The 26943-nt window shown below is 36.2% G+C and overlaps 1 protein-coding gene across 3 annotated transcripts in view; it reads right to left on the bottom strand.

Moving 5' to 3' along the window:
* LOC139450551 (protocadherin-11 X-linked-like) overlaps positions 1-26943 on the bottom strand; it is a 59755-nt gene that overhangs the window by 12277 nt on the left and 20535 nt on the right. For all 3 annotated transcript variants that reach the window (XM_071232299.1, XM_071232302.1, XM_071232300.1), the window contains exon 2: positions 19372-19430. The gene's annotated coding sequence lies outside the window, so the exon portion shown is untranslated. The remainder of the gene's footprint in view (positions 1-19371; positions 19431-26943) is intronic.

The raw sequence follows: 26943 nt of genomic DNA, 5'->3' as shown, positions 1-26943 counted from the left end.
AGGTGCTGATGGACCATTGTTCTGTTAATTACAGGTATGTTATATTGTGCTACTTGTGTTAATCCACAGGTAGGTGTCCGGCTACCTGTCTGAAGCTCCAGACAGCAAAGGATGTTGTTGTTTTAACAATGTTTTTGAGTCTGGTTTTTGAGACTAACATCAGACTTTGTTGTTTTTAGAATTTCAGATTAATCCCATCAAGGTATATTGTTGTTTAGTTTACAATCAGATTTGTGTTGTTCTTTACAGGATGTGTTGTTTTACTGATAGGATTAGTGTTGGAGTTTATCCTGAATGTGATAGGCTTTTACGATGTGATGTTTTCTGTGTTGATATTTGTTTTGATGTAGACTTTGTTGTTTTTACGATTGGATTTGTCTTGAACTTTTAATGATCTGAAGACTACTGTTTGCTATGCAATAAATAATTGACTGAGCAAGTCTGCCCATATCTGATAACTGATCGCTTTATCTTTTTAAATAAATTTCATTTAAAATGTATATAGTTTCAAATTCCCTATCTCACCTGCATGTATATTTGATCAATCATTGTATGTTTAAAAATCTACTTATGTGAAGTCCATTAATGATTTATTGCAGATAATTAAAACATAAAAAATTTACATTTGAAAATTAGACATTATTAGAATTATGGCTTATATTATCATATTCCCTTTTCAATTACTCTTAAACCAAAATTAGTTACAATACAATATGTCTATTCACGTTAACATAACTGTACAGTTATTGTTATTTGTGTCAACAATGATATACGGGTATGCACAAACATGCTCTGACCACATGATTCTGATTTACTATTATTATTAATTTAAAGTTTTTGGACATCTTCCAAGCTCAAATCTTGAATCAATATATCTAGCTATTTTTGGTATATTTTGTTGCATAACAAACTGATTTACTATGAAATAAATGAATCATTTGTCTATCTTGTCGATATATTTTCTATTTAAGTTATTATGTGGGCATTTTCATAGAAAATAATATTCATCTTGTGTCTTGTTCATTCATAATTTACGAAGTTTTAGTGGTATGATGTTGACCAGTTGCTATATCAGTGTGCGGGCGATTGGGTGCCTCCCTCTAAGAGTGTAGGTTCAAGTCCCACATAGGACTCAACCCTGTAAAGTACAAGAATTTGTACTTTACAAAGAGAATGTAATCCCATGTAAAACATTTGTTACCAGTTTCTATTTCACGTTTATGAGCATTCTGACGTAGTGAAGATACTCCTGCTGACTTTATTGAAAGTATGTCCTGGGTTCCGTTCAACATAGCGATCTTAGCACTATGACTATTGTAAGCCCATGTTAAAAGATGTGAGTTACGATCAACTTAGCGCTAAAGTCATTTTGAGGAATGGGGCCCAGATATTTATTTCTGTTTGGATAACCTTTGTTAATGGTACTTCATGTGTTAAGGAGCTGAAGTTTTGGTGAGGAATGAATAAATTACACAAAAGCGCTGTGGTAGTTCATGGGAAAATTCATTAACACAATTGAGTACAATATATTTACTATATTCAGAGGCAATTTCAATGCTTCTTAGAAGACATAATGGTTTTTGAGTAGACAATCATCTTGTTGTAGAAGAAGGGGCATTATGGATGACTTCAGTCTGGAACCTCGGTAACCCCAAGACTATATTTTGGTAAAAATGTCAAAACCTGTATTCTGGAAATATACCCCCTACGTGTAAAACACCTATTAGCATCAGTAATGCGTTTCTTTAAGCTGTCTAAAAGATCTTGACATCTTTTATTGATATAATCCTTGGGGCATGGTTGCTGGAGGAAAGCTATCATCAAGACAGTTTATAAAGAAATTAATAAATTTTGGACTTCATAAATATACCATAAAGGTCTTGTGAAGCTGACATGAACCCCCCTCGTCTGTACACCACAGCGACACATAACGCATCCCAGATCATCTTGTCCTAAGAAAATGAACAATGTACCTTTCAAAGATGATTTTCTTAAACGGAAATGAATGATATTTGTCCCTCCTCTAAATAAGAAAGGCCAAGGGTAGTATTAGTCACCTTGGGATTGGAAGCATTGTCGTGAAGCATGGTCGATTTTCAAAGCATCCTTCATCCTGGCCCTAGATGCCTTTGAGATAGGCCAGACGAGAATTACAAAGCAAAAAACATTTTGAGATAATTTGTCAATGTACTTGTTCAAACATTATTCTTTCGCATTTATCAAAAGGTGGCACTGTAAAGTATTTGATATGTCTCAACGTTTACTTAAAAGGACTCTCATTATTCATCCATTTACATGAGTAGGTCACGATTAAAAAAGCTTTCATGTTATTGTATATTTTCAAGATATATAATTGAGTGTATTAACAGTACAGCCTTGTATCAGATGGAAAATTTCTATTTTAGGATGAAAATGTCCATGTTTAAGTATGTAATTCACTTCTTAACAAACCATGAAAGTTAATTTAGTTACAGGTGAAATCCTCTCCAATTTGATAAAAAAAATGTTTAGTCATGATAGTGTTCAGTCATGTGATGAATCTGAAAGTTTCATCGTAAATAACTGTAGTGCATCTCACAATTTGTTGCTATGTGTCTTTAATGATTTGCTTGTTTGTAGCTCAATATTTCGCTCAGTAAAATACTCACATTTGGTGACAAACAACGAGCCAAGTCATAGAGCCTGACCACCCGATCCATCTGGTCTCCTTGTATAACAAGCTGAAGTTGCTTATGACCAATTCAGACAGAGTCCCCTTAGGGTTCATTGTTCTCTTAATTGAAATATATTAATGCCGTTATCGAAAGTTTTGAAAAGTACCATTATCAGATTTAAAATCTACACATATTCCTAATTTTAATATCAGTACAATGTGATAGAAGCCTTTGTTCCACACACACACTGAAAAAACCCCAATCATGCCTCAGCTGTCATCATACCAAGGGAGATAACTCAAGCAAGATTATAATATCCGTCTATCACAATCTCATAATCAGCTTAACAGGTTCAGCCATAAAACCCAGCATTTGCAGACACCAGTCTGTCACCTTGGACTTAGTAGCCATTACTGTAATCACACTAAACATGTGTACTACTGATACCATAAACCAAACGCATTGTCAATATGGAATTATACACAGTTGGGGCAAATGGTAAGCTATCTGTAGTGTTAAATCCTGGTTACCTAAAAAGATAATGATTTATACACAGGTAAAATGCACCTGCCAAATGTCTGTATCATTATTTAATCTACCTGAATGGTTAATAATAATAATAATAATAATAATAATAATAATAATAATAATAATAATAATAATAATAATAATAGTAATAATAGTAATAATAAGAAGAAGAATAATGACGACGACGATGATGATGATGATGAAAACTGATAAATATGCAGACTGTGGATCATTTATAATTTATGGAATTACTGCAAGATACAGAAGACCATATAAAGTATTAATGTATTCACAGGGTTAGTGAAACCTGAACAATAGGTTGAACCTTTTTCAGTAATACTAAATATCAAAGTGTCTGTGTTATCAAGGCAGATACTCATCTGAGCTGCAGCTGTGATAAGGTGAAATGAATGTTGTCTCGCCATGAGGAGAATCACACCAATGCATACCTTGATCTCAATTATCTGCAATTTTGTCAGTCTTTTCTTTGTGAGATCTATACCTGTAATGTTTCCAGGCAGTCTTCCTAAACAATATTTCAAAGCTAGATGGAAATTACTTTGGTTTGGGGTTTGCTAACCAGATTAAAACAGCTTTAGACATTCCCTCTGATTAACCTTTTTGGTTAACCTTATTTATTCAATGAGATTATGGAATGATCTCCCAAGGACTACAGCTCTAACATCAATATCTTTTTAAAACAATTTGATAAAACATGCACATTTAAAATGCTCAAATTACCTCTGTTGTCAAATTTCTTTGAAAGTTTGAGAAATAATTTCACTTGGAGTTCTAATCATGTGAATCCTGCAGAAGAAACTCAAAACAGACATTTAAATATTTCCTTTTTAAGTTTCTCACTGAGATATCTGAAACTTGAAAACTAATGTTTTCATTCTGTTAGCCATTCTTTATAATGTCACTCAGTACAAATTCAGGAAGGTTTATTTTCAGTTCACAGGCGCCCACAGTTAATGAAACCATTTATTCAGCAAAGTCTCGAGGTCACATTATTCATTACTTACGTTTCATTCATTCAATCAAGATTAAATTTCATAACAATAAAGCTTACCTTCTGTGGGGATTTTTATACTTTAATGGATTGGTAATTGTATAAAGAAATTTGGGAACAGAGGGGTATTGAATTTCACATGTTACCACATTCCTCCTGCAAGAAACCAATCTGTAGACCTGGCAGAAACTTGATGCCAGTGCATTATAATACCCTCTGTAATAGCAACTATTTAAGCTTGAATTACACAAAGGGGTTTTATATGGTCCATAACTGTTATATCAAAATAAACACATTATACTTTCCACAAGACATCTTTTGATTAAATAATTTCAATTAATTCTTTTTGTTCCATATTATTTGCTTCCTGAACGAATCACGGATTTGATTTCCAAGAAAGACTACTGAGTGTGGTTGTTTTTGTGTCATGCCAACATTGCTGGCTGGTTAAACATGGCTGTTTTTCAGAATCAAATGAAGTAAATTGATGTGTTTAATCATCCTTAATGATGTTAATCAACTTAATAGCATGCATTCTTACTTTAACCTATTGAAAATGAAAAATGTACATTGTACTGTTAGTTGTTTCCTCTTATTGTGTTATTCGACAAATTTCATAATGAACGTCTTTACTTTTAAGACATGATGTGATGCACTCTGTGACATGAATTAAAGGATTTATTTTCGAAATCTCGCAGCTCTTCAGCAGAACTGTTTCAAAGACTGACTTAATCCAATCAATAGAATTAATCAATTAATCACAGGGGTTTGTATAAGGTAATAGAAATAATCAATTGAATCCCTTTAGTCATATTTACATCTTTATTAAACTATATAAACAAATTTGATTTCCAACTACTCGGGGGTGTTGCTCAGTGCTCATGAACAGAGAAGCATTGGAACATACATGTATATGCATTTATCAATAATGATAGAACTACAAGCCTTAAACTAGAACACCATAATTTCTTCTAAGCGATAATGAAATCAATTACTCATCTAATATGTGCAATATATGTTTAGCAAAGACATTTCAATGAATAATTAATAAGATTTCTCTCTGCATGATTAATTATATAGGACATTTGATATGGACAAGCTGTTAATTGGAGCTGACACACAATTTTGGTTATGTCAAACATATAAAGTATAACATTTGGTTTAATAATTAAATACATTTGGGATACTTTTGCTGGACGTTTGTTAATACATCAATATCAAGAACCTAGACATATCCATGTTTAGGTAACCTGTGTCATGTTACAAATTTGTTTTATGTACAGACTAATATTGACTGAAATGTACAATGATGATTGAGACGTTAATTAGCTATTGATTACTGATTGGATATGCAAGTAAAAGAGAATGAATTGTCACATAAGACATATTTTGTTATTTCTGAAGTTATGGAGACAGCTTGGAGTTTTGTATTGAGATTTAACATCACCAAGAGCTATAAGGTGAAGTCATCCTCTAGACTCAATGAGAAGGCATGAAAAATGCATACAAAATTGATGCTTGGCTAATGTTGAATTGTTCCGCAATGATAAACATATGACAATGAAGGTTATTGGGTACTTTTAGCATAGATACTCAAATACATGTACTCTCTGAAATTAATATTCTTATTCATGAAATTGATTTATAAATCTCATCTAATATCCTGGTTATCAGATATAAAGGATATTTCTCTATTTTGAAAATTGTAGGAAATATTGCTGCAAGTTGTATGAGAATAGTATTGATTGTAATTACCAAGTTAGTCCTAGGACAGCTGTCGTTATTAAGTGAATTATGAAATTACACACTGACATGGATAAAATGGGGTTATGATATTAACGAGCTAATGATGAACAACATGATGAGTTGATGAGCAAATGATGTCATGCATGAAATGCAATCATTAATTCAAATGGCACTACCAAAATGACCAATACATTGCTTCTGTCAAAGTACTAAGACTATTTCAGGATAGTGATATAAATGGTGCTTAGGCGATGTTCTATGAGTATTCCGATATACATATATGCAGTTATCATTGATAATTATACAGTTTATTTGATAATTACATAAATGTGCCTAGAATAGAATAATATTGAATGGGTGTATGAATGATAACTTCTTGTGTAAAATCATCATTTTACTAATTATGTATCCATTAGTATCTTAAACCACCTTCAAAAATGTTCTGAAATTGGTACAATGTGTTAAGCACATTTCTAATGCTCCCCACATTAATATTCCTGGAATATGGCAAAAAGCGGCGTAAAACCATACAAACTTTACTCACTCTAAAATGTCACTCAAACATTTCATGTCACATAAATCATCACAATATAAACTCTCTCATAATAAACACTTACCAAATCACTTGTTGCAATGTGACAAGAATAACATCCAATTGTTGAATAATATATCCATTAAAGTCACAATAAATCCTCAGAGACACTTGATGGAGTCTGGTTCAAACAATATTATCCTTCACAAAATAGTCTGCCCATTCCTCAACAAGACACCTATCTCTGGACATCAATGCCTCTCTTCATAACAATCACATGGCATGCTAATCCATTGCTGGACACACCCACTTTCCCATTCACTCATGCAAAACAATACCTTTCACCTGCCAATCACACCTTTCGGCCAATCAGAGTGCAGGTCTTGCACCTGGCGGCAGTAAGCTGTTCTCTAAACATGTGGTTGGTAGAGGCTCAGGCAATTAAGACAGGACATAGAATGATTCGGACAATTAGTTTATCTGGAAAATAAACATTATGGGTTCCGTATAGTTTTTCTAGGCGCGTGACACCAGGGCATGCCATGTGCTAGAGGGAGGGTGATATGATCTTGGACACTATTTTCTCTGTTTGGTTTTGTAGTTTAGAAATTCAGGATCATTTAACTTTAGGATTTTTGGAAATGCCAGGCTTTGTGTCTTGAAGGATGAACATAATCTGTACAGGAAGGTGGCGTCAAGTTGTAGTGTCAGAATGTGGGCAGATAGAATTACAAGGCTTGATTGTATTTGTGTTTCACATAGTTTTAATTTTGAATTACTCCTTCGGTATCATGTGAGACAAATGAAGACTGTATTACAATAATTCATTTGGAAGACTTCATTTAGCTCAAGGTAACCTCCAATCATTATCAATATATTGCACCCAACTCTTTGGAGACCTGAAAGCCATACTAACTCTTGGTTTCTCCTGCATAGGGTATATAGGTTTATCAAGGGTTCATCAATAGTAAAATGGAGAATTATAACCATGTTAGAAGAGCATGGGCTAGCAACATTTCATGTCTATATTCTGTATGTTTGTTCGTGAAACTATGGGTGTCATGACTGATTTTCAGTGATCCATGCATAAACATTTCACAGCTATGTTGCCTTATCCACCCATTGGAATCTGTTTCAATGGTTAATTGAGACTGGTTATTCTCTAGCACTGACATTCCATATTTCCTTACATTTATATTTGTTAATTTTCCTTATTTTCAAAAAGGAGGCAATATATTTCAATAGCTATAACACAACAAATGGCTGCTGGAATTGTTGAAATGATCCTTCATAGTTTTATGGTCCATGCAATATCATGGATCACTGAAATAAAGGATTGGCAGTTAACCTATAAACTACAGATGGCTGATGTATCATACCATAGCATCCTTGAACTTCAGCAACAGTAACAACACAAACAACAACTCCAGCAATCATCCCTCCATCGCCTACCCTCCCTATCTCCTCACAGCTTTATCAGTAGCAGGAGTGATATATGATCGCCTCCTCTGTGTTCACAAAGTGGCTTGTGTTAATTAGTCTAATTAGTGTACCCATGGTCACATGGCCAATTAAGCAGTATGTACAGCAGTCTGGGAGTGCAGTACCCTGACATGCTCCTATCTAAAGACAATAAACATGTCAGTGGCCACTATGGTATATTGGGACCATATGGTGGAGTAGGAACAAGGAGCCAACATGGTGAATGGTCAGATAAAATGAACATAACTGGATTGGAAGATCTGGAACAAATATGTTGGCAGTTTCATTGTTGGAAGGGTTTCGATTCTGTGTAATTATGGATTCAAGTCTTTGTTTTCTCATAATAAATGTGCTTTGGACAACATTTATTTCAGAGGATTTGCCAATATGTGACTTGCTGTTTTTATGACCTTGCTATGAATAAAACAGAGACCATACCGATTGGTATATGGTCTCTGAATAAAAACAATAAAAAAACATTGGTGTATGGTTGTAATTGAATCAGATCAGTCAATGACAACTGTTTGGTAATAATGTTTTGTATATGAGTTGGGTTTAATGCCACTTTGAACAGTGTTCCGGTTATATCACAGGCCTTAGCTGTTTATTACTGTGCTGACAAACCTAGGAACACAATTGGGGTGAACCATGATTCAAATCCATTTTGTATATGAATGAACAAAAATACAGAATGTGGATCTGACACTTTGCAATACCATTTTCTTGTATATGGTCATAATTCTCCATTTAAATATTTATAAACCTATATGCTCCTTACGTATGAAAAATCAAGTTTTCTATTCATAATTATGACATCATAAAAGTCTAACAAGAGAAATTACTTGATACATAAGTGCATGATATGATTTGATTTGTCAAGAAGTTGACCAGTTTGAATGATACCTAGGAGATTATGTGTTAATGATGTGTGATAGTGTCTATTCATGGAATAAATTGCAATATCAGTTAAACATCAAAATATGACAGTCCAAACTTGAAGTATATATAAAGGAACCAAAAAAACACAGATCTATCTCGGATTCCAAACTAAGTCTCCTTGGCTGGCAAACTGGGAACAAATGGTGATATTCTGATTAAAATTGCTTTTTTTAATGTTCTTACATTCAAAAATGGGAGATGTTTATTTCAAATTAGGAATTTGTATTGTTGCTGTAGGGGCTGAGCAAGTCTAGATAAATCTCTGAAAACATAAATAGTAAATATGATATCTTGAAGCTTATTGTTTACTGGAAGTGTGGCAAGTGCTACTGCTCACTTTAATTTCAATTAACCTTCAAATGTCAGTCTCATTTTTTGAATCAATTAAGACATATACTCTCTCTCTAATGATGACAGGGAGGTAGTCAATTAGACAGGCATCACCCTCCCCCCAGGCCTCCTTTAGGCCCCACCCAGGGGATTAGTCCCTACCCCAGGGCACAGACATATATTCAATCATAACACCCATGGCAGTCTGCTGATCCCAGACACAGGTAACAATTGACAGGTAAGATACAGGTTAATTACAGGTGTGCCTTAATCAGCCATTGTCATCTTGTCTATCTGGGAGATGTCACACTGTGGCATGTATCCTCCCAAGGCACCTCACCGGCTAACAGTATGCTACAGCTTCACCTCTTAATTCCAAATCTGTTAAAATCTTTTATCAAGTCCCAGTGGGATAGGGACCTCAAGTGGCCATCATGAGATTTGTAGTAATACTTGAACAGGTCTGTGACATGTAATAATTAATTTGATATTAATTGTAGGGTACAGGTATTCAGATCCGGAGAGAAATGCTGCAATGAGGTAGCATGTTGAGCATGATGAATTCAAACCTATATATGATGATTTGGAGGTATTTACATTTCACCATTGTGGTGTCATATATAATAATCTTGCAGTACAATCATTATAACAATGATAATTCAACTGGAATGAGATAACGAAGGAGAATGTGAAGAAGGTACTAGTTACTCCTTGCTGTAAATAATACTTAAAGCTGCTACACATTGTTTGCTGGTATGTCATAGAATCTTTTGTTAAAAGATATTAAAGAATGAAAATTTGAGTCAAGTCTAAGGATGCACTTAAAATATGTTAAAATTATTAATGATGTGAGACTTTATTGTGTTTGTTTGTTGTTTGGCAACGCACTCAGCTATATGACAGCAGTCTTTAAATGATTGGTTCTGGACCAGACCATCCAGTGATTGACATCATGAGCATCAATTCACGCAATTTGGATCGATGACATGCATCAACCAAGTCAGCGAGCCTGACCACTCGATCCTGTTAGTCGCCTCTTACAACAAGCATGTTTGCCTTTTATGGAAAGCATGGGTTGCTGAAGACCTATTCTACCCCGGATCTTCATGGGTCGTCTTTATTGTGACATAATATACCTGGTATTGAGAAAGTCTTCATGATCAGGCAGGAATTTATCTAGACATGTAGACATGCTCACAGGCCGGTATTTGGCCTCAGGTTTTCAGCAATTGTCAGTAAAATTCCCAAATTGGACTTAAAACCTTCCCATTTCATGCTAGTATCTTTTCCTATAGTTACACCCGATACGATGGCTTGGTCGGGTCAACTTGTATTTCACCTATAGTAGACCATTCTTTAATGGCCTTCATAAGGATTGTGGTTTTACATGATTCAATTTAATGTTAATATACAATGTTAAAAGACTCTGAATTTAAGAAAATAGGAACTTTTAAAATTACCCAATTTTGAACAAAATAACACTCTTTTCCCAATTTCCTGTCCGAGGGCTTGTAGTTTGGAATCCCAGATAAATCCCTGAACGTGGCACACTACCAGAAGAGGGGTTGTATGGAATATGAACATAAGGAATATGTCTTCCTTGAAACTATATATATATGCCCAATTCATCAGCAAAATCAAGGAATGAAACTCATCTTCTTTGGGAAAATATCCAAAATAATAATGGGTAAACAAGACATTATTACACTTGCATGTGTGTCATACTGATTTTACAAAACTCGCTCTCGCTTGGGAAATACAAGAATTCTTACACCCAGTTGATAAAATCAGTATGACACACATGCTTGTTTAATAATCTCTTTATATTTTTCATATTAAAACAAACCATTTTTTTAATAAACCAAGCATTTGCAAGGCAAAAACTTTACATTTACCCATTCAGCATCTTTGAAATCATTATTTTCATAAGCTGTTTCCTTAATGTGTTTGAATTTCATTATTATTATTATTCACAAATAAGTTTTGATGTTTTATGGCAACCGCTGAAGTTTTATAAAATGCCATTGAATAGGAGCACAGGAAGTATTTAAATTAGAATTGTACACAAGGTTAGTTTTAACCAAAAGTTAGTTTAATAGAGGTCAGCGGCGAAGCTCTTGGCGACATACTTGATAGGCTATCATACAATTATTGTAATAAAATATTCAACAAAACGCCATTAACATGAAGAAGTTGAACTAACTCCAATTAGTAAAACCGCTTCCCATGACAGCATCTAGCTTTTATTTCTACACGAACGCGGAGAGAGGCCAAATAGTGCAGCTTTCATGCATGCAGTGTTTGTATATAACTGAAGCAAACCACTACACCCATCACCCCTCTGACACCACATAAACTCTTCCATAACACAATCAGATTACTTTATTATTCAAAATTAGGGGCAAAGTTTTGTCTCTTTATACACTTCTTTCGCCAGCCTCCTGTTTAAAGATATTGTCTAGATTTTATCAGTAGTAAAATAATTTCACTAATTCAAAGTGTCTTTGTGTACACATTCGTGATAATGGCCATTGACCACTAGGCTCATTTTCACCTCTAATGGCCTTCAGAAGAAATAGGTGTTCCACATGAATACATAATTTTGCAGATAACTTTCATGAAATGTTTTGACACATTCTCCCAATATAGCATTTCCCTGTTTCTGCAGTGGGATGAGGCAGAGAATTTGATGACAGATAGTGTTTTATGCCTATTTTAATATTTTAAAATGTTCCCTACAAGAACAACAGTAACCAAACACCTCAGTGTCAAAACTAATCTTACGGGCAAGAATCTTGCTTCTATCAAAAATTGACTTGATGAAATGAATACACTTTTACATGTCATATTTGAAATTGTTTATTCAGATTAATACCAGTTCTTTTTTAAAAGAGTTGTAATAGATCTTCAGTGTCAAATATAATCTTCCGAGCAAAAATGTTGCTTCTATCAAACACTGAATAGTGAATTGAATACATTTTAACATTTGACACTGTTTGTGTTGATTAATAACAATTCTGTTTAACAGTCCCATTTTCAGTCGTATCCATGTTTCCCTTTGAAACTGAACTAATCACTCCAGATTTCAGCTTTGTTTACGACTGATTAAGGGTGAGGTGAAATGGGGTCACATTTAAGATTATTGCGCTTATATGGCGATGTGTATGTGCAAGCAATTGTTATATCAAATTATATGAGAACATGTATTTCCAAAGCTCCTTGCAGAGTTACAAGGCTCCCAACACTGTCTATGCTGGGAGTGTTCCAGAGCACACACAACCTGGAGTTCAGAGTTCAACCTGTATCCTATGCATTGTTACATTATGATGTGTGGAGAACTTGATGGATCTATTTTTACTTGCTACCTGTGTGTGAGTGCAAAATAAATATATACTGAGGTATGGTTTAAAAGAAAAATTGAGAAAGAGGTAATTCTGAACTTGCACCTAAAGATTAAGAATAGAGTTTAACACCTCAAAATAAACTCATTTTCTTGCATAAATAATTACAGAACATGCTCACACTAGAAGCTAAATTTGTTATCATCTAACACACTGCAACTGTGCATACTGAAAATACCTGTGCTGAGACCAGAATAGATCTGGCTTTGTTTATCTCACGAATCATAATCTATTTACAACACTCAGTGGATGCCATGTGCCTTTCTGTCCAATTCAATGATACTGTTTTCATAAATGCTTACAAACTGTGTAAGTTCAATAGATGCCCTCTTGATAGCGATATCCCCACTGGTCGGTGCCAGAATGACAAGACATAAAGCAAACACCCTACTGGTCAGATTCTTCCATTGATCTCAGCTAACGAAGCTGGACAGGTGAAATAGACTTACCTGATGGCTGACCACCCCTGATGGATATAGACTGACAGTTAACTTACGTGAGACAATGGTGGGAGAAGTGCTTTACTAACATGGCACGTAAGGGGTGGATGGGAATGTTGTGTAGAAAAGTGGGGTGAGGGAGGGTACGATGGTGGAAGTATGTTAGATAGTCCTGCACCGTGACCGTGGAATATATTTATTTTATACAAAAAAATAATATACAAAAGCAAGTCTAGCCAGCTCAAGATAGCTCTATTCAGCATAGGGAATTTTTAAAAAAATATTTAGAGTCAAGAAGGATATTGTGTAATATAGGATTTCAGAGACTAAATGTTAGTCTATATGCTAGAGTGTGTGGGTGTGGGAGGTGTGTTGAAGGAGATGGTGTGGGTGTGTCCTGACCCCCAGGCAAATGGGGGTACCTGTATATTGGGTGAGTGGTGTACTTGTGGCCTGATCCCAAGGCAAAGAGGGAGTTGTTGGTGTATTTGGTGGCCTCACGACCCGGACAAAAAAGTTGAATGGTCAAGGAGTGTAGTCTGATTCCCTGGGAAGGAGGGGTTGTGTTGGAGGGTGAAGGCTGTGGTCTGACACCCTGGCAAGGATGGTGTGTGTTGGAGGTTGAAGGCTGTTGTCTGACACCCTGGCAAGGATGGTGTGTGTTGGAGGGTGAAGGCTGTGGTCTGACACCCTGGCAAGGATGGTGTGTGTTGGAGGTTGAAGGCTGTGGTCTGACACCCTGGCAAGAATGGTGTGTGCTGGAGGTTGAAGGCTGTGGTCTGACACCCTGGCAAGGATGGTGTGTGTTGGAGGGTGGAGGTGGTGTGGGTGGTGTTTGTGTAGGTTAGCTGAACCTCTGGGGTGAAAAGTTGAATGTTGGAGAATGTTGATGGTTGTCCCTTGGGAAGGAGGAGTATGTTGGAGGGTGTGGGTGTGGGTGTGGGTGTGGGTGTGGGTGTGGCCGGGCCTATTGGGTAAAGAGGGTAAGTTGAAAAGCTACAGGTTATAATCTGATTCCCCTAGACAAAGAAGGTGTATGTTGAAGGTGATGTACGTGTGACCTGGGCAAAGAACCTCGGTATCTGTTTGAAGGATGGCATTGCCAACTTTTCTGATCCCAAGAGCAAAGAGCGCCTTTCAAGTATTGCACAATTGAAGAATAATCTGCCATGTATCCACATTACGGAACCCATGCAGCAACAAGATGTTTACAATCTCATGAGAGTATGAGTCAGTCAGTGAGTAGGGTTTAACATGACAGTTAGCAATATTACAGACATCTGACAATCAGCTACATGACCTGGCCCAGACAAGGCTCTGGGGAGGTAGATCACATGAACATGGAGTCTTGCCATCATGTACAAACAACACACAATCATCAGACTCATGGCTGAGAGTGATCTTCCTTGGTAGTCAAGGAACCAGCATCTAATGTCTGACCCTCAATACGGTCAGCAAAGTGTGGTGACCAGTGTTTCTCAAGAGCAGGTCTTTGCTATGGAACTCCTGTCTAATAACAGAGGTGTCTAAGAAATCACAACATTCAACATGTTCAAGGCAAACTTGAAGACTCAACTCTTATAAATACGGAGGCTCATGTTATATAGCAATAGTTATTACAAGGCCCCTTATGGTCATCCTTATCATTGTCTATTTACTGTTAATCTAGTGGGATGTAGCCTCCACAAACACTTTTTTGCAGTCGTTTCAACTCGATAATTATTATTATTATTATTAGTCGCCAGTCCCAGTACTCTCCCTACTCTGCCATTGTGGACACCAGATACCCATGTTCATCCAGTGTGGGCCAACCATAATGTCCGCAACCTCCCCCAGGACATATAGAGATGATGCCTTCGCTGTACTGTGTGCATGTGGTGTCTGGTTCACAACACTAGTACAGACTAATGCTAGTTCTATATTGGTAGCCGACATAGATACAGCCACAGTTTAAACATGACAACCTACTCAGACAGCATACTGACTCTTACCAACCACTCCTTGTTTTATCCCCTTAATGCCAAAGGCCAGGCTGGGTAACAACAAGTACCATCTTTTAATGTCTTTAGGTATGACACGGGTAGGGGTCAATCCACCAACCTTTTGCTTGCTACTCTATCCACTAGACCATGGGCCGCCTCCATGGTCTAATGGTAGAGCGTCCGCCCGGAGAGCGGAAGGTCCGGGGTTCGATCCCTGGCCGCGTCATACCGAAAGACGTTAAAAGATGGTACTTGTTGTTACCCTGTCTGGCGCTCGGCATTAAGGGGTTAAAACAAGGACTGGTCGGCTCGGAGTCAGTATACTGTGTCTGAGTGGGGTATTCATGTTCAACTGCGGCACAGTATCTCAGTGTGCTAGCACTGTAAATCGGCATTAGTCCGGACTAGTACAAGCAGCCACACACACACATATACACGTGCATGCACGTCGCTATATAAGTGCAATAATCTTGGACGCGACGTGAAACCCCATTTCACCTCACCTCACTAGACCATGGATGCAGCAGCTCTTGTGACAAACATGGGGCACTGGGGCTTAGTCAGACCTGGAATCACAACAGTGGCTGAGAAAACTATCTGGGAGGATCACATGTATCCCCACATGCCAAAGAGGGGACAGGATGGATTGCCCTAACAACTTGAAAGACTAGACACTCAAACTGCATGGAGGATCAGGCTACCATCTTCGACATCAAACTGCAATTTTTAAAGATATTTGAGTAACTTGAATGATGAATCACACACATTTTTTTTGTCTAAACAATCATCACGTGATGTACCCCACCCACTATGTTAAGTTTAAAAGATGTTTTTTGAAATATTATACTTGCTTTAGATAAGTGTACAAATAAGAATATTTCTACGTCACGTATCTAGAGGGTCCTGTCATCCTGATCTGATATGAGCAGAGATTCGGGCTGAGGGGGCGTGTAAATGTGTGAGTTTATGAATAGTTGTGCCGAAAGTAGTATGTTAAAATGACATGCAGTGAAAGGAGGAACCTGTTGCGGTGGCCTGGAGGGTTGATAAAAGGAAAAGGAAATGTGTACAGCTGAGATGAAAGAACGTGTAGCTGTTAGCCAACCTAGCATGTGTGTGCAGGTACGGAGCTTGTCAGGGATGACGGGGGTCGTGGGGGACCTGGGAAGCAGGGTCGTGGGGGACCTGGGAAGCAGGATGTTCAGATAAATAGATATTTGTGTACAGTGTATGTAGCGCTTTCAGTGTGTGACGTTCTGTGTGTGACGTTACCTGATGGCTGAGCACACTACAGGGATACGACAGACAACATACATTGATTAAACTTAAAAATGACCTGTGAAGATCCGGGGTAGAACAAGCCTTTAGCAACCCATGTTAGCCGTAAAAGTCAACTATGCTTGTCATAAGAGTCAACTAACGGGATCGGGTTGTCAGGCTTGCTGACATGGTTGATGCATGTCATCGTATCCCAACTGCATGGATTGATGCCCATGATGTCAATCACTGGATTGTCTGGTATAGACTTGATTATTTACAGACCGCCATCATATTGCTGGAATATGGTGAGTGCCGCATTAAACAACAAACCAAACCAAAAAAACTGTAAAATATAAAGCACTATAAAACCAGCGTTATTATGGACTAGTGCAAGCTAGCAGACAGACCCACAGACAGACAGACTGACAGACAGACAAACTGTGGGGGTTGGTACAAGTTTCAATGCCTAAAAACTGGGTGAAATCAATACACATAAACACAATCACTGCTTATTTTATTACGTTCATCACAGTGGGTCACCAAAAATATCACAATGAAATATTATTTTAAGACCACATTTTGATTAAGCAATTTATTCATTGAATAAGAACCCAATATATTCCTTGCTGAGACTGAATGGTAAATGCTTGCACAGAAGAGTCACAGAGTACAGAGACCTAAGTGTAAAAAGTCTCTCATTAATTTCCTTCCTTGCACTTGCTGACCTGGTTCTACGCTCAGCCCAACCAGCTATGAATATTATTCCTAGATGTGTGTGTGTGTAATATATGCCTCAAAGACCTTGTATTGATTGTGCTGGACAATGAGGTAGGTTTGAAGGAGACTCCACACAAAGAGAGGAATTTTAAGAGCAGGGCTTTCAGCTTTTAAGAACTCTCAATCTGAATATTGCAATGGAGGATCATTCCTGGACAATGTTGAAAGTTTCCACACCCTCCAGCGATCACAAATTGAAATTGGACATATGCATGTGAGGCTCCATATATGATGTGTTATGTGACTCCGTTTTCAATGACAGAATTCCAGTAAGACTGAAATACATGACAAAGCAAGCTGATATCCGATCATGTACAAACCTTGCAAACATGATTTGCATTAAATTTGATTAATATCAGAGAAATATACTGAAGTGTTTGCTGAATATATTTTGTATGCTGTGGGATCTAAATTTTGACTTTCAAATGAGATCATTGTTCATGCTTACACTTCTTTCAAACACCTGGTGTCATCTCTGATTTTCAGTGATCCATTCGTATAATCTTCACTGCCATTTTGCCTTTTACTCCTAAAGAACCTGTTAATTTGTGGGGGGGCCCAGTTGTCTAAGGCGCCGCGATTCGCTGTGCAGAGTTGCGTCCCTTGGGCACACCAGAAACCTATGATTGTGGGTTCGAATCCCGGTTCGCCCCGATGATGTTTCTAGGTTTGTCAGCACCATACTCGTGCTCGTTGGTTTCACCGAAGTGGTAAACGTCTTAGACCTGCATCACTTAAGGTTTTCGTCCCACATTAAGCTGACACGCCGCGATATAACTGGAAAACTGTGAAAAGCAGCGTTAAACCCAACTCACTCACTCACTCACTGCTAATTTGTGGCGTTGATGTTTTATATTATTATAAACTGATTTGAGACAAAGTATAGATATGTTCAGTAATATTTTTTTAAGTATCAAACCAAAGTTTCTTATAAAATGATAGGACAAATTATACCAATATGTCCTGTTAAATTTGTGATATCCATTTATTCTGTATCAAACATACCAACAAAAAATAATCAAGATTCTATTAAATCAAAACTTAATTTTACAAAGAAGGAAATTGCAGCAAACTGAACTGATGAAAACACATTCAACTGCATCCATTCTTTTCCAAATAGTAATCTTGTCAAAGAAAATATGTGATGCATTAACTTACGAAATCACAAACTCTCAATAACGCATAACTTTCTCCTCCATCCACACCCTCTCAGTTTAGTTTCATTAAAGAGTGTACTTGTAAACGCCCCACTTACAAATCATACAGCTTTATTACTACTCTCTGAGGCAATGTAATTCCTTACAGGTGACAAGTCAGACTTAGGAAACTGTATTTTCAATAGGTACGTTTCTCGGGAAGAAATGACTTGTACGACTCCTTTGTGCGGGAGGGTTTGCACTTGCAGCCCTTAGGATAAGTGCCAAGGTATGTTTTCTACACACTGACAAATTTACCCTTTATACAACGTATCAATAAAACTCTTGTGATTTCTATTATAATATTCAAATTTCCAGACAGTTAGCTCCACGTGTTGACAATCGTATATGTGAGGTACTCTATAGCATTTACATAACAGTGATCCCTGAAATGTTTATGGAACAATTTATTGGAATAAATCACCTTCCCAGCTGTAGATATCACACTCAAAGCATTCTTAAAGGGCCATTGCTTTTTGTACATAGAATGACACCTTTCCTTGCTTTGTGTACCAGTCTTTGCTAAGTAAGCTCATGGGTGGTACTTTGTAAGTGGTAGCGATCAAACATTCAGGTACAAATACGATTTTATATCATGTCACAAGACTGCTACCTTGGTTGATATGTTGTCTGGTTTGTCATTTGTCAGCCATTTTGAAACATATTTGATAATAGTAAACAATCACATATCTATAACATAATTTTCTTAATATATTTCAGTAATTTAAAAATGGTAAAATAAATGATAAATATGTTATTCTTATATGATAACAATAGTTGAAGAACATATGATGTGTGAGACATTTATGAGTTTCAATATAATTTGGAATAAGAGATAAAACCAATTTCTTCTTCCAATAACATTGATCTGAAGCTGATTGAAATTTCAAACTAAAGATGCTACCACTGTAACATGGTCATCTTACTCATCACATCATAACAATCCTTGGCCCATGATAGTTTGGATACAGTAAGGAGGAATAATCTCAAACTAAATGTTCAGTCATTTTCACAAATCACATATTTCCAATTTATGGAAAACTATGATGAAAAGATATTTATATGCACATGTTAAACAGTTTGAGAACTTACCTGAGAAGAAATATCCGAGTCTTCACAACCAATTATCCACTTCGAATCACAGCCAATCTCTGAAAGGAAAATAACATAGGTAAACCTGCCTGAAAATTTCACATTAAAGTCAAGCAGAATTAATTGTCGCTGTTCCATGTACACTATAACAGGCCTAATGGTCTGGCCCTTCCCCACTTCATGCATGACGTCCTAGCCTCTCAAGGCATTACTATAACTCATAATGAAAGGATTATATCACAAATGCTCCCTCATGGCTCCACTACTTACTATAACTTTTACCTACTGAATGGCCACAAACAAAGCTTGCTACATTAACATATTGGATTTATTGTACTTGGGGAAAGCGGAGTCTTGTCTGCCCTGCATAGACATTGTAGGTATAAGTATGCTTGCTGCTTAATGGTTTAAGGAGACTTGTAAAGCGGTGTAAGTGACCTTCATAAAGCACTGTTTGCAAGTATTAGCAGAAACTCTTCATCTGATAAGCTGTAGAGCGTTACATTTAGTGCGTTTATGATTATCTTCATGATAAATTTACATATGCTTTAAGTACTATAGTATTCCAAATATGCAAATACATTTACATGAGAATTAACAGGATTAGTGAACAACCTGAAATGCTCTTCTTCTCTATTAATATAAGTGTTTTATATGTAACATCAAAATTTACCATACAAAGAGGAAGATATAAGGAGAATGCCTGCAATAGCATATAAAATGCATAACACATTGCTCATGTCCTTTACAGAACCACAATAAGAAGAATATTTTAATGAAAATTTGTTAGTATCAATTAAGAAACCAAATATTAAATGGCACTGTTTATTTCATGGGGTAGTGAACTTGAGATGGCCAATGTACTTGTTTCACAGATAATATGATATTTGCAATAAATGTTTCAAATCAGGGGGAAAAAAAGACAAAATATTTCAGATACACAGAAGTTAATTTTCAAAACAAGAAGATGAGATTGAAGTGGTTTGCAAAGGCTTTTTACACTGTAGAAACAATATCAGTGCAAATCAGTGTTTTATGTTAGAGACACCCATGCTTACACTTTTTGCAACACCTGGTGTCATGACTAATTTTCAGTGATCCATTCATATAATTTTGACCACTATTTTGCCTTTTACGCCAAATGGAATGTGATTCAGCAGATAATAGAGGCTTATTATTCCCTGTCGTTGACGTTTTAATTTTATTTTTTAAAGATTAGATATTAAAGCATCTATTTTTCAGCATGTTTGAACCTGATGGATCCATGTAATTGAATTTGCTAGGACTAAGTAAGCAAGCAATGCATGATTTTCAATCACATATACACCTAATTACCGCAAACTGTGCCTTCAACTAATTTATTTTATCATGATTTCTTTCTTAAGATTTGGTAATGTGTGAATATCATATTTCACTGTGGTTACACCCTTATCTGTGAATACAAATGCTAAATATAGAAAATATCATTCAGAGAATTCTACAATTTGTGGTGGGTAGTTATCTGCTTTTCGTACTCTGATTGTATTGATGTGTCACTTAACTGAACTAATTAGTACATGACATGATGTAGGTGATACAGACCCACATGTTCGGAAGTAGCCTGATACTTGCCGCTAATTTGAGAATATCAGGAATAATGTAGCCCAGATATTTCTTTGTCTAAACTCAAACACAACACCTATGCTCAAACGCACTTCTGTAAAGACCCTGGATCAACAGCTATGAAGTCAACCTATTATATCCTTCATAACAAGAAATAGCATCAATATGACAGGACCCAACAATGCTCCCTGCTGTACACCTTGCTCATTACCTGGAAGGTAAACTTAACACCTGTAATCAACCAAACTCAGGTGTGGCTGAGATTTCTCAAATGAGATGAATAATTAAAAGGCAAGTGCAGAAATAACATTACAAATATCGATGCACGGAAGAAATATCCAATCGAATGATGGAACAAGATAAAGCAGTCACGAAAGAATCGTAGTCGGCTAATGTTTGCCTTTCCCAGATTTGCCATGCTTTGTGATCAATATTTCAGTTTTTGCCAGGATGCGAGTGTGACAGAGGGATGTCAATAAATTTCACAAAAGCCATGTTTGGTGTTTGCGGGAAGGTATAGAAGAGATTCATGCTTATGATGATAAGATATGAGAAGTCCTAACCATAAACAAAGCAGTCCATCTAGCAGAAATGCACAAGCTTATCTTCCTTATATCCCGCGAATCCATAACTCAGCAAAAAGTTGTCTGACAAACTTAAAAAATGTTCGTGTTTGTATTATGTCTGTAGCTTGTATTGATCACAAAATGGAAGATTATTGTCATCTACACATATGCATTGGAATCTTGCATGCATCAATACAAGGCTGTATATCTTATTGTGAAGTTTCTCAAAGTGCATATAAGGTTCAGATTCATTGTGGCCTGTTCTGGTGTCCTGTTTTATGATTTAGATTCATCTGGGACCTCCCTACACACATGAGGATTTACTGCTCAGCTTCTTTGGTAAATATTCCATGTGTGAGGGAAGTCCCTGCCGATGTAGGCTCCAATGCTGTCACAAAAGCTGCACTTAATTTGATTTAATTTCATATCTATCTCAATTAGGCAAGGGTTTTATTGCTTGGTTTATGGTTCTGCTTACCAAATATTTCACAAATGTCGATTAAAATCTAACTTAAGTAATAATTATTTTCCTTAGTCATTCCTCTTATCAAATTTCGGTACTGGTAATATGAAAAATGTAAAGTGGGTCAATATGAAAATAACATAACTCTTGCACTGCCAAGTGCACTTTTCTTTCCGGAATGCTTTACTTTTATCATACCAATATAACTCAAAAGAATTACTGTACCCTGCAAAAATGCTACATTGTTTTTACTATTATAACAGAAACAGTAACCATATTTTTGGGGGTCAATTTCTGCAAATAGAGTTGTACCAAAAACTTATTTCTGCCCAGCATCCTATTCAAACCATTGATTGCTTGCACTGAAATCTAAGATTTCAACCATGTACATCTTGAAAATTATCCCATTCAGAAATGTTTAAAACACATTCATCTTTTTGTGGATGTCCAAGCTAAAAATATTCAATCTTTTCCTTTTGAGGCATTCTAAACCAGCTTCAGTCTCTCACTCACTCAAGACAGAAGGGATTACTGGGATAATGACAAAGCCTTCTTTAGCAATGCACTAGAATCAGGAAACCAATCATAAGAAATAAGATTTATATGTGTGCATATCATCTTCAGATGTCTAGCATCAGGCTAAATACAGTGCTTGATTCAGTGAATGCATGCTCTTTAAGGATAATGATACTAACAAAATTCCGCATTAATCCAATTAACAACAATTGTAAAGGTTTGATAATCAGTTAATGTGGAAAACTGGATTGTGGTCAGGAACGATGGTCAGTAATCCGTGGGACATTGAGAAGATCACATGGTAGTATTGATAGTCCTGATGCATTCTCTAGGCCTATAGCATTGTCCTGGTTGTACGTCTCAACACAAACTCGGCTCTATCTGCCCAGACCACGAACAGCTGAATACATCCAGTTATCATCTTTATTTGCTTTGGATGTTTGCAAAATGAAGCAATTAATATTGTTTGATATCATTTGATCAATAATAACATAAATATGCATAGATGGACGTTCTCTACATATCTGACTATATACTGGGGCAGTGGGGTGTCCTAGTAGTGTAAGTCCAAGTGTTCCATGTAAACTAAAACCTGAGTTTGATTCCACACATGGGTAAAATGTGTGAAACCATTTCGAGTCATTCCTATGTCTGGAATATTCTTTAAACTAGGTCACTCACTTAGTCACAACTCACTCACTCACTCACTCACTCACTCACTCACTCACTCACTCACTCACTCAAATATACCAGTAATGTTTATTTCATCATGTCTCTGTCATGTTTTCATGACAGTGGCTTAAGATTTGAAAATTCCATATTTGAAAAATGCATAAAACAGTCTATTTATCATTAACATTGCATATGTGGAATTTGGAGGATTTTTAGGTTTATGATCACTGATCATGAGCAGACAACCATTCAACAACTATTTCCTACTTACTGCAGTCAAACAAGAATTAAGTGCCGACTTTGTGAAAGTATGATCAATATTCTACTCATTATTCACACAGTACCTGTCTATTTTACATGTGTAACTTTTGTCCTTATTTTTCATGAATTGAGTTAATGGAATTTGATTTAATGAGGTTTTACAGCATCTGTCTTTAGAGGACATGCAAGGCATTGTGGAACTCTAGACCGACTTTGTCAGTGACGCATGTGGGTTCATCATGCATCAGTCTTCACATAAATCACAGTCAACAGGTGAGAAACTACACTGGTGAGAGCATTATCTGGAGCTGAGAGAGTGTGACTATTCTCATTGCTTCAGAGGACAAGGCAGAGCAACAGCAACAGAAGGACACAGTAGCAAATGGCAACAAAATGACAGTGTTTGTACAATGAAAAGACCATTAAATAGCTCTTAGGCTGGACTAAACAACAGTTACATTTGCAAGGGGAAAAGGAAATTGAAACGTGTGACAATTGAAGAACAGCAGGTAAAGACCCATTGGTCAGTGACCCTGAACCTGAACTAAATATGGGGTGGACAGAGGGCTGGGTAGCTTGATGGGTATTGTGACCACCCTGTCTAACCTGCTTGGGACTCATCTAAGGATAACAATGATTGTCTACCATGTCAGGATTTTGACTAATGGCACTTTGATATGTATGTCCGTGAGTTTAATTAAAAAGTAGGGAGTCAGCGATCAGCCTTGTAGTGACCCAGTGATGGCTTGTATTCTCGTGTCAGGTTGCCACTAATATATGCTTTATGTTCTTTATAGATTGGAAGGCAGGTTACTTTCATGGTGGTCTGTGGAATAATTGGTTGAAAAATGAATGAAGAATGTTTATGCCTTATGTTGAGAAATGAGGAAATTTCTCATACATTTGATCTATTGTCCCATAAATTAAAATTCTAAATCTTCCTGCTGGACCAAATTGAAAGGTATGGCTATATGAATATGAATATTTCAATAGCTGTAAATTTTCACTTAGACTGAAATCTTTTCTTCTAACCTGAGAAAACTGACATCAGAGATAGCAAAAAGGTGATGATAATTTCAATTCCCTGATAAAACAGACAATTTATGAAAATGTATAAAAAATATGTTAATTATTTCAGATTTTTCTTATTAAGATTACACTTTCTTCAGTGTCGTGTCTAATCCATTTGAGCACATTCCAATTTCCCAAAATCATCATTATTATTAACTAAAAACGAACACCCCTCCAAGTGTTGCATTACTTTTATCATTGAGCATAGTCCCATCTGCCCTTCCTTAATCCTAATCCAATAACACGGCTGGCTGGTTATCTCTATGATCTCATAGTTGGACAATGGTCATCATCATTACAGTATTGAATGACCGGTCCACTGGTGGACACAACTGCCCTGTGGTCATTAGGACATCAAAGATTGCTGTCTCCCCTTTGAGCAACCATGATGGATTCGCTCCCTTTCATACCAACATCACATAAAATGTTTTAAAAGGTTGTGAACTTGTTGCGAACTAGTTTTAATTGTCTGATTATTGGCGGAGAGGTTGTAGGACAAATTTGTTTCAGGTCCAAGCAGGGGTTATAAAATTGTTTCTTTTGTGATTTTTGTAATTTATGGACTGAAACTTTGTGAAAATACCACTGATTAAGATGGAGGGAATTGAGGATGAAGTTATCAATGGATTGACCGCAACAAATTTTACAGTGACATAATTGCATAGTGTTAGACCCAGATTTTGTATTCCCTTCCCATGATGTTTAACATGCAAAAGAGACTTCTATTTATACCGTTTTTAATCCGAGGACTTTTTTTTAAAGGAAAAATTAAAAAACAGACATGTATTTTTTCTGCTCCTTGTTCCAAGAAACATGATTTAATTAAATGTGAAATCCCAAAATGGTCAATATAGGTTTATCTGAACAAGTTGCAACAACAACTGAACACATGATTAATGTGTTGCAGTGCATATACTGCCAAGAACCAGTCTGTGTAAGAAAGGCTCCATAGCAGCATGTGACACATTCATTAAGCTCTCAGGAAGGAATGATATATCACTGTAAGAAGCTTTAGAGATATTCTGCATACACACGCAACAGTGGCGTCACAATCACAGCACTGCATCAGTGAATAGTGTGTATATTAAAATGTTGAATTAAACATACATTGTAACTGAAATATAATCTAAAACAAATGAGAGAGTAGATAAAATATTTCGAAAACTAAAAGAAACAGGCCTAAAAAAACAAATCCAAAATCCTTTCCTTATCCCAAAGAAATTTCTGCAAAAAGCAGAGTTGATTGCTCGATTCCAACTATATCATAAGCATGTGTTTATGAATCATTATCAAAAAGTTGCAAGTTGCACCTTTAAGGTATTAGAGGCAATTTATTAAACAACTTTGTCAAACACAACTTATAAGCATCATCCATCTCCCTTATCTACAACACATTAAGTGAAAATATTTGAATGTACATTCTGACAGATAGCACCTAGCCATTACATTTAACATGGAGATGTTCTCTGTGGATACATATGTAATATTTCTTATATGAAATATCCAATTTACTATCAAACTTAATCAAATAAATGTGAAATCTACATTTTTATTTTCTTCAAGGTCTCCTGGCTGACAAAGTGTGTATCCCTGTCCATCAAATATCTAAAACCTTTCAACTGAATGTTATGCCAAAGTACAAACTCTCTTACACCCTTACGATTTTTTAGACAATTTTCTTAATGTAAATATGTACACAGCATTAAATACATAGACAGCATTATATAAGCATGACAACCGTAGCATGCTGGATCATGCTTTATGCTGTGTATTCCCACGGCCCATTTATTCAATAAATATATGTTTTTTAGTACATCTCTATTAATAATATGAACTTTTTCCTTGTGTTGGTAATGCTCTCCTAACTGGTGTGAGGGATAGTAGAGCGTTTCCCACGCTATCACAATCAATAAACTAGTTAACCATAACGCAACCTATGAATTGATCATCACTTCAGCGTGATGTAAGTCTATTAACTCGTATAGATTCATCTCTTTGGTATGTTTAGATTATCTTTTATTTATTTCACCATGCAGACATATTTCCAAATTTTATACTTCTTATAGAATACCTACTTCGAAATTGAATTTTGAAAAATATAAAAATCCTTTGCTGAAGGATTTATGTGATAAATAAAAAGTAAGTGTCAGAAACAGTAATAAAATAACCAAGCCAAAGGGAATTCAAAAACATGAAAAAATAATTTACAAGTTTAGTGTCAAAGTTGCACTGAAAAAACACCCCATCCAAATAATTATGTTCGATATTTCTTAAAAAGCAAATGGACAAAACGAATTCTTCCTCAAAGGACTTTGCTCCAGGAAAGTTTGTAGAATAAGTTAATGGAATTGCACCTGCAAGACACCACCAACTAACAAATGAAAGCCAATATAGTCAATATTAATATCTTACCTCACATAA

The sequence above is a fragment of the Haliotis cracherodii genome, unplaced genomic scaffold (assembly GCF_022045235.1).
Source record: "Haliotis cracherodii isolate W230 unplaced genomic scaffold, xgHalCrac1.p SCAF_8, whole genome shotgun sequence".
In the NCBI taxonomy this organism is placed as follows: domain Eukaryota; kingdom Metazoa; phylum Mollusca; class Gastropoda; order Lepetellida; family Haliotidae; genus Haliotis; species Haliotis cracherodii.
Note: the sequence above shows the minus strand (reverse complement) of the source record. Positions and strands in the feature narration are given on the sequence as shown.